Source organism: Squalius cephalus (assembly GCF_949319135.1).
Source record: "Squalius cephalus genome assembly, chromosome: 12".
Taxonomy (NCBI): domain Eukaryota; kingdom Metazoa; phylum Chordata; class Actinopteri; order Cypriniformes; family Leuciscidae; genus Squalius; species Squalius cephalus.
In genome coordinates, this window is record NC_137133.1 from 13,758,045 (window position 1) to 13,768,091 (window position 10,047).

Below are 10,047 nucleotides of genomic sequence, written 5' to 3' on the forward strand. Positions count from 1 at the left end.
TTTCTGTTTGCTGGCTGAACTGGGTGCTATACCCTACTAAATAGTTTTAACATTGCGGGGCAAATTCCGGGCAGAGCATCAGAGGTCATGGATACATGCATTTGTATGCATGTGGATATGGTGCTTAATCACATTTTTTTGACAAGGCTGATTATGAGCCCCTGTTCGAATGGGTAATTAGTGTTGAGTGGTGCTAATGTTCTAGTTGCCTCCGGGGCTTTTAAGTCCGCTAACCTGCTTCACTTTACTACACGCTTTCAATTACTGCCAATACTGGGTTTCTGGCATTATTCAGGACCAGCACACTGACATACATTAAAAAGGCTTTATGTTTTGGGTTAACACATTATATATCATGACAGGTGGGACCTGTCAGTGATGCAGCACAAAAAATTACACATTTATACAATAAAGTGCTCTAATTATGCTCTTCTAATTTTGTTTTGAAGGACTCCTAAAATGTACATGCATCCGAGGTCAAAAAACACGTTATACATTGCAGCATCAACTCTTTTCTCACAGTGTCTGAAACAGTTCGATAAAGGATTCAGTCTCTCTAAACCCCTTCTTTCTGAGAGCCTATTCTGCTCTGATTGGTCAGATGGCCTGGTGTGTTGTGATTGGTTGACTGCTTATAGCACATGTTGGAAACAAAACGCCCATCTGAATTTTAGCTCCGGAGGCTTCCTCAGCACTTGTATGCACAGTGATACGAACAGTAACAATGGTGTCGGTTTTACCGTGTCAATTCAAGCAAGAGTCCAATGACGAAACATTGGAAGAAATATCTGATCAACCTGAACCACCATTGTATGCACGACTTAAGTTTCCCAAAAGCATCGTTAGCCAACTTTGTTCGCAAGTTCCGTCGTTATCAGCATAGTTCAACGAGTCCGTGTTTCCCGAAACCATCGTTCTAACGAATTTTCGCAAACAGCATCGCAAAGTTGTGTAGTTGGAACGACAGCTCTCCACCTGTGGTTAGAAGCATAGTTTCTAGTTTGCATGACATGTGGACTAAATAAATCCTTATCTTGAGCAAAATAAGCAAGCTGACATTCAGTACAACCTGTGTCTTTTATTTAGAATACATACAAATGTAATTTACGTCTTTTAGTTTATCAAGAGATTTAAAGCACAGTTTCTGAAGAGTGTGCATGCGTACATGCTCTAGTACGTAAGAACGAGCCTATGATTGAATCTGGAAATAAAGCTAAATAACTGAGAAAAATGAGAAATAGTTCTTAGATGTGTCTGTAATTTATGGCAAAACATCTAGCGTTAATTCGATCTCAAACAGATTCATTAAAAGAAGTTATTACTCCACCATGTGCGTGACATCATAAACCAACGTGGTTAAACGACCACTTTGGGACAATACGGTTTCGGGAAACAGTCATGACTAGCTGGTTGATTTCTTCAACGATGCATTGCACTACGGTAGTTGAGCAGCGAGTTACGTCGTTGTTCCGGAAATGCACCACTGGACGTTTCTAAGTGGTGCATTTCTAAGATGTGCATTATGCAAATTTGTTACAAACCTACAAACTGTAGGTTCAAGTAGGAAGTAAGACTGGAGTTAATGACAATTCGTTTCAGGCAGTTCAGAATCAGTCCTTTCTTTTGAAACGAAACAGTTCAATAAACAGAAGGTGATATTTAGTATACATTTTAGGGAAACAATTGCTTCTCCAACAAAATAGTTTTAAACGAAGTCAAGGCAGAATTAGCAATGGCGGCGCATCTCCGCAAAGTAGAAGATCGAGTTGATGATGAGGTCAAATAAATTGTTACAAAATGAAACATACATGGATGAATCGTTCCTGTAATTTATAATATGCATTTGAAAAACAGATTTTCATTTCATGAAGCTGAATTTAAAAATACCCAGCTGAAACAAGCACAGACATGCAGAGTGATACAAACAGTGCTTTTGGACTTTTATATCAGCACTCTTGGAACGCCATTCGACCTATTAAGGACCAGAACTAACTGTTGTATAAATAAAGTTCAATGCCAAATCTTAACGTGCTTTCTAGTCTCAATGAAACATACATTAATACAGACACATTCAATGTCATAACAGATGATTTCACTCAAAACATGGACTCTTCTGTGCCGAGGCCAACAGAAATTATGTCTAAACTATCTAAAGTGTATTTCAAAGAAAGAAAAGGGTGATATGTCTAAGAGAAGAGGATCTCTGTGTTGTAAATGGCTGATTGCCCGATTCCGCCACAGAAAACACATTAGTGCACCACAAATGTTACATGCACGAACTCCTTCAACCTCAATAGATTTTTCACCGATGGGCTCAGAACAAACACAGAGCTCGTAAAGTCGTGCTGTGTTCACGAATCATTCAGAATCATTACACCTATTATGGGACACTTGGAGAAGATGTGGTGAAAAATGAAGCGTAAACATATTCTTCACATTAGGCAGTTTTATTATTTTACCACTTTTTCTTTGCATAAACTTCAAGTAAAAATAATGCCTTTTGCCTCATATTTATTCTAAAAACTGATGGCAGTAGTGAAAATGGGGAAAGTTTATTATGTGAAAGACAACCAAACCATGACCACTCAATAGTTTCTGCCTACCGGAGACAAGCACCAAATATTTTGGTTGTTGTGGACTTACACACATCTTTCAGACACAACTATCGGATGGTGATTCATATGCCAGTACTGGGAACCAAATATGGTTCCCAGTACTGGCAAATGAATCACCATCCGACAGTTGTGTTTAATTTGGGAAATGTGTGATGCTATCAATATGCTTTCATCAGACAGTCCTTTAATCAAGGCCTTGAACTCCTTTGTGAGAAAGGAGCGCTTAATTGCATTGATTAGTTTGAAATATTAATTGGTTATGATGCTTGAATGTTCAAAAAACACATGTTTCACATATTTGACATTGTTGCAGCACCTCTCTTCCCAGTCTGTCAGTAACGTTTAGTTCCTGTCTCTATAAAGCCCCTCCTTCTGAAAAGCTCAATGTGCTCTGATTGGTTGCTGGACCAGTGTGCTGTGGTTGGTAAGCAGTTTCAAGCATGTTTAAGAAATGTCACGGCCCTTACCATAACTCTGACTTTCAATACTCTGCTTCGCGTTGTGGAGAATTTTTGGATTTTCCAAATTTACTTATTCATGATACAGCACAGCCTCTTGTACCTTATTGCTTACTTAAAAGTTATATAAGATTCAAATATTTTTTTTTAAATTAGTCTAAAGTAATTTAATAATCCAAGTAATCTATGCTGATATATATATATATATATATATATATATATATATATATATATATATATATATATATATAGTATGGCAATACTAGTAATAGTACTCTTTTCAAAAGTATGCTAAAGTTAAACAATTTCTCCCTTTAAGAACAGGACGCAAACATAAAAATAACCCGTCAAAACTCGAAAATCAGTTCTGAGACTAGAGCACATATCTCTTAACAAAGTAGTGAAATTAAGATCCAAGATATAACCTAGACTTTCTTTGACGAGAATAAGCAATAAAGAGCTCCTTGGAATTGTGCGGTCGGGTGTTTGAATTTGTGGTGAAAGAAATTCCTGGTTTTCCTCTGGGAATGCTGAACTCTACAGACTGCCTGTGCTGAAGTAAATAAACATACATAAATCTAAGTTCTTCCCCTGGGATGCAGTGAGGAATTGTGTTTGTGAGTGAGTGAGCGAGAGAGAGCATGAAAAGTGTTTGTGTGCAAGAGTTGAGTGATTGGACTGATCTTTTTCATATCTTTTTCTAAATCGCAGTGAGCGAGAATTTGATAGATTTACTGGAAATTTTCCACTCGTAAACATCCTCAACTGCTGATATCTGCTTCAGAGTCATTGATGTGATACTTTATTTAGAAAAACTCTTCCCAACTGGGGATCACATTAATGATTCTTGGATAAACTGACAGGATAGCATGTATCAATCCATCAGTCTTTATGAAGTTTTTATGTTTCTAGATATATTGAATATTAGCCTGGATGCCAGCCGAACTTAGCCCCGCCCACAACATTTTTAGGTCTGGAAGTTCGGTCTGGACTTGATCTGTTGTGGAGCTATTATGCCCGAACCAAAGCTGTTTTGACCAATCAAATTGTCAGGGCGGGCTTTATACAATGATGGACAGATAATCAACAGTAACGTAATCATCCACGTCACCAACTTGGGTTGAATTCGTTTACAACAAAGATGACTGCCGCTGGAGAATTGAGATTTTACACTTACAAATAAGTCAGATAGAATAAATGCATATTTGGCGTACCCAAACCCAAAGTACTCCCCCCGTATTCCAGGCTGTGGAAGAACAAGCCAAGAGTGAGTGGAGGGATGCTGAAAACTGTCAAGGAATGTTAGGTGAGTTGACAGAGTGAATAAATATATGCTTCCTCTTATGCTGATAGGGTAGACATGGTAATTGTTTGATGACAAGTTGATTGGACTGATTATTTGAACGTGCTCCTCCCGAACCTGTTTATGAAACATCAAGTGTAGATTCCGCCATCGCGTCTGTTATAGAAGATATTGACAGCGCATTCATTTGAAAAGAGGAACAGAGAACCGCGATCAAGGCATTTGTCGATCGGAAAGATGAATGAAGAACATACGTCACTTACGCCGTTGCTCTGATTGGTTGTAGGTCTATCCAATTGAGTGCAGAGGCATTTTCCTTCCTGGTTCGTATATGTATATGTATAAATATATGGGTGGTTGATTAGATCTGGGTGAGTATTGCTCAAGATATTGCTCAAACCCAAACAATGTAAGTCTATGGGCTTTTTCCAGCCATTTAATCATGTGCCAGACAAAAACTGTAATTTGACCACTTAAAAGGTTAATATGATTCATGTCCTTGGGATAAATACTGTGAAACGGGTTATGTACTGAATTTTTAGTGGTGCTTGCAAACATCAATAATTATGCATCAAGTGTAGAGTAAAGCATCAGTTATGCATCAGTAAAGAACTTTTTTTTTTGCTTAGTAAAACATTTTATTTAAAACATATTGACTTATTCATGATGCATTGAATTGTCATCATAGCTTCTTGCAATAAATGAAGCTTTTGATTTCGAAAGTCTCCAAGTATCCTTCCCCTAGCGCTGTCCCACAGCTGGATCCCTTCGGCAGGAGAGGGGATTATAGGAGAGGATATTGGGATACTTTAGACCAGAACCCAATTGCTCTTCACGCTAATAAGAAGCAGATTGCAGTTCTCCAGCAGCCCGGTCACTACCCCTGCCTTCCCCGTCACACACAAGCACACAAACAATGCTCGTCCCATTTGACGTACAGTGTTGGGGCTACGGTCTCCATGCTCTGCTGCAGTAAACACCAGAGCAGCAAGGGGTTCAAAACGCATCCCTCCCACCAGGCCAGAGTAATCAAAAACAGCTTAGCAGGGATCCTCCTAACAACACAAAAACATTATTTATGCGTTTGCCTTATTAGCTTTTTCATCCCTTTCCATCACTCTGTCCATCTTTCTCTTGAGCATGATATGAATTACTCAGGCATTTCTGCCTGATAAATGAATATGCATGTATTTTAAGCTGCAGGGTAGCAGAACATGCAAAGGCACCCGTTCCTGTGATATGATAGCGAAGGAGACAAATGGATCACACACAGAGTAACGCATAAAGTCATGCAATCATACAAACAGAGGGCAGTGATTGCATTGCTCTTGGTTGGCCTATATACTTCGGAAAGCCAGAACTGGTATCAGGTCCGACACTGTTTACCCGTATACTCTAACTCACACTTTGCACTATGCAGAAAAACACTGTTTGCTGATATTTCAACATTAACAGTGTCTATGATATAAAGGAATTTAGTTTATTTAATATTAAATATAAATTCAATTGATCTGCAATGAAAAAGAAAAGCACTTCACAAAATGCTACTTGACAGTGAGGACACATATCAGAGAGCTCTCACTTTGTCTCTGCTCAACATATATGCAATAATATACGCAACAACCCAGATAGCAACATAGTGTCGGCCCAGATCCGGCCCACATCTGGTACACATGGATTCCACATGGCCCAGATGTCGGCCGGATCTGGGCCGCCACTATGTTGATGTCAGGGAATTTTGATCCAAACAAATAAATAACATCGTTCTTGAATAAAGGCCTGTTTATATAAAATAAATGTTTGGTGTGAAAATTTGATATAATAAATATTTGAATGAATGAATCTGTTCAGACCAACATAAACATTTGCGTGCTATCAATGTAACAGAATTAATTTACAGAGAGAAAGAGGCATTCTAATCTCTTTTCCATTTTACTGCGAATAAAACTGACCAACTAACGAGTCACAATTTTGTCTTATGCCCAGAGATGCTGCTGTTACATAAAGTCATGCATTGGATAAATAGACAAAATGATGCTATCCTAAGTCTAAGTTTCAACTAACCATGACTTGTAACTTACTCATAACCTTAGAGCTATAGATTATTGCCATATGGACCTCTCAAGGCTAATACCTCACCATTATTATTTTTTTTCATTGGCAAAATCAGCACTGGCTTCTTTATTGTAACATTTTAAGCAAGCATTTTCTGTAAATCTGCTTTGAAATTATATGTATTGTAAAAAGTACTATACAAATCTGCCAGGGTTTTCCCCCCCGCATTGCTCTGAACAGACAAACAGTTAAATTTTCCTGGCGAACATTTATGTTGGTGTGCTTTGAACAATTTGGTCGAGTGAATGATTCAACGACTCACTCATAAATACAGTCATTTATGTTCCTGAATGAATCAGTGAACAATTCACTTGAATGAATTGGTTGAGTGAATGATTCAACGACTCACTCATACATACAGTAATTTATGTTCCTGAATGAATTAGTGTTTTGAATTAATTGGTTGAGTAAAATGCAGAAAAATTCACTGAAAAATGTCCACCACTAATGCATGACTGACAGTCTATCTGGAATAAACCAATGCAGACGAGCATAATGTATAAAAAAATATTTAAAATTCAGGAAACTTGTGGAAAATGTGTTTAGGGTCTAATAAGTGTGCCCCTCTTTATGCTTCAAGGCTAATAAGAAGATAACAAAAAGTGTTGTTCATTTTTTAGGCCAGAGTTCTAGGCTTTGTCATTTTCATCACACTTATTCATTCAATATTGTGAGATTGCTGATAAGTGTTGGGTCCGAGTCAACCTTTGTCGAGTTCGAGTCGAGTCCAATCCTTACCAATCAAGTTCGAGTCCAAGTCAGAGTCCAAAGGGGCCCGAGTCGGACTTGAGTCCGAGTCCTTAACATCCGAATCCAAGTCGAGTCCGGCCGAGTCCACAAAGATTTCAATGATTTGAAATTGACCTTTCACAAAGACCCGCCTCTCTTAGTTACTGTTGCTACATCCGACAAGCCATTCTGCTCTCACTCCACACATCATGTTCTCACACACTGAAAAATATATTGCGGAGCAAAGAGGACACTGACAATGCGCCAACAGACAAGATAGAGTAGCTTCCTTTTGATATAAAATAAAGTCTCAGCTTTAAAAATGTGTAATTTTTGTGAAATTCAAACAATAAATACCATTTTGTGGCGCTTTAATGTATAGCGCCTTAGTTCAAGCAGCATGTAAACTGATCATCTATTTTAGTTATAGCACGAATTAAACATGAATGAACATTAGAACTGCAAAAAGATGTCAATACACACCTTTTGGTTTTGGTTTGGTTTGTTTGTCAGACAAAAATGGTGGATATCTGCATTATGATTGGTCACAGCTTTCAGAATCTGCAAGATAATGCTCAAGAATGCAACACGATGCATTAAGAGCCAGGGGTAAACGTTTGAGCAAGAAGATGGTGGTGTGTACATTTTTCTTATTTTCTTTTGCATGTTAATATCTTATTTAGCCTCTGAAGGGCAGTACTAAATTAATGAATGAATTTTTAAACAAAATAAGAACAATTTACACCAATTTACACGCCCTGGCTCTTAATGGATGTTTCCTTCTTGAGCATCACTGAATGTTTGCAGCGTTTGTAATAGTTGAGTATGAGTCTTTCAGTTGTCACCAGTTTGAAAAGATGGATCTCAAAATCATACAATCACTGCTAGTAAAGAGTCAAATATACAGAAGATGCTTGAAAAGCAAAGAATGTGCAGGAGCTGGAGGATTTTTCTGAAGACTGGCTTGATGGCAGAATGGCTGATTAATAAAATATTGTGTCCTCCAGTGCCCGGACTCGACTGTACTCGGCAAATTTTCAGAGTCTATAATGTCTGAGTCCGTGTCAAGTCCGAGTACAAATTCACCCTAGTGCGTGACAAGTCCGAGTTCATTCAAAATTGGACTTGAGTCCGAGTCCGAGTTCCCCAACTCTAGCCTATCTCTACAGATACCTCCTCTGAGCAGCTGGTCGATCTGCTTCTTTTGTTCATGCCATTGATCTTCAGAGATTCAGAGCTCATTGTGTTTTAGGTGGTTCTGTGGTGCTATCAAAAACAGAGAGGCCTGTAAATCTCCCCACACAATGGGCACCACGACATGCGAGTCTCAAAGGAAAGACGCAAGCTGCCCTCTCAGGGCACATTTCATTCTCTCTCTCTCCATTCACAATTCTTTACATGAGGTGTAAATCAAGTGCTCAGAGAGAAAGCCACGGCTGTTCGATTAACCACTAAGGCAGCTGCTCTGTTCCCACATGAACGAACCGCCCAGGTTGTTTACTTATGCAGATGAGCCCGTATGAGAGGAGAATATTTGGCAACACCCGGAGCATCTGCCTGAATTGACCGTCATGCAGGTACTTTATCTTTGCAGTGAAGACATCTGGTAGTCATTTCTCTAACCAGGCAACGGATGGTTTTCTCAGAACCTGTAGCTGCTAACCTTGGTAACTCAAGCAAACATTGATATAACGCAGGGCATGGGGTGTAATAACATATAATGTGCGTAATAATATATGACAACATGATCCTCTACAGTAAACTTTAGGTCACTCTGCACACAGAAATTTCCCAGAATTCTCATCATGAGCTACTCCAGAGCGACCCACAATTGAGCATCCAAATATTTAGATTCAGTCTTGATTTCTGGGTCCAGATTTATCAAAGCCAATACTTATTTTGTTGCCTTTTAACTTGATGATATTTGTGGCAAAACACTGGGAGTTAGTATGGGGGTAGGACAAAAAAAATAAAAAATAATAATAATAATAATATATATATACTGTATAATTGGCTGTATATATATATATATATATATATATATATATATATATATATATATATAATTAGTTGAATGAATGAATTGGCCGAGTAAATGATTCAACGACTCACTCACTCATACAGTAATTTATATTCCTGAATTAATCAGTGTTTTTAATTAATTGGTTGAGACAATGATTCAAGCTGGTTTGATGGTTCTAACTGGTTTAAGCTGGTCTCCCAGTCTGGCCAAGTTGACAAATGCCGGATATTTCTATAAAACCAGCAAAGCTGCCTCCTAAAAAAAACTAAACCATTAAAAGAGAAAACAATAAATATAATGCTGGCAAGACTATAGGCATGTAGCTGAGAGCGGGGAGAAGGCCAGAGGTGCTCGGGAGGTTTGATGAGTATCTGGTTTCTGCCTCAGTGCCATTGTGTCTGGAGGAATGAAGGTTTATTTAGGTAAAGTGAAACAGCAAGGACCAAAGTGGCGCACACACACACACACACACACACACACACACACACACACACACACACACACACACACACACACACACACACACACACACACTTGCCTTAGAGAATAATTATGCAGTGCCCCACATAATGTGTGTGTTTTGCATGATTGCAGAGACGTCCATGATAAAATGTTACAATAGAGTTTAATCAAATACATGCAGTGCCAGAACCCTGTGTGTCCCAGACCCTACAACAACACGCAGCAACACATCTCCACACCTACATCTGGATATGCGCTGTGATGTGCAATAGGAACGTATTGGCAGCATGTAAAACGTAAATATATTTCAATTAATCAATCAATAAGCAGGCTAATGATTAA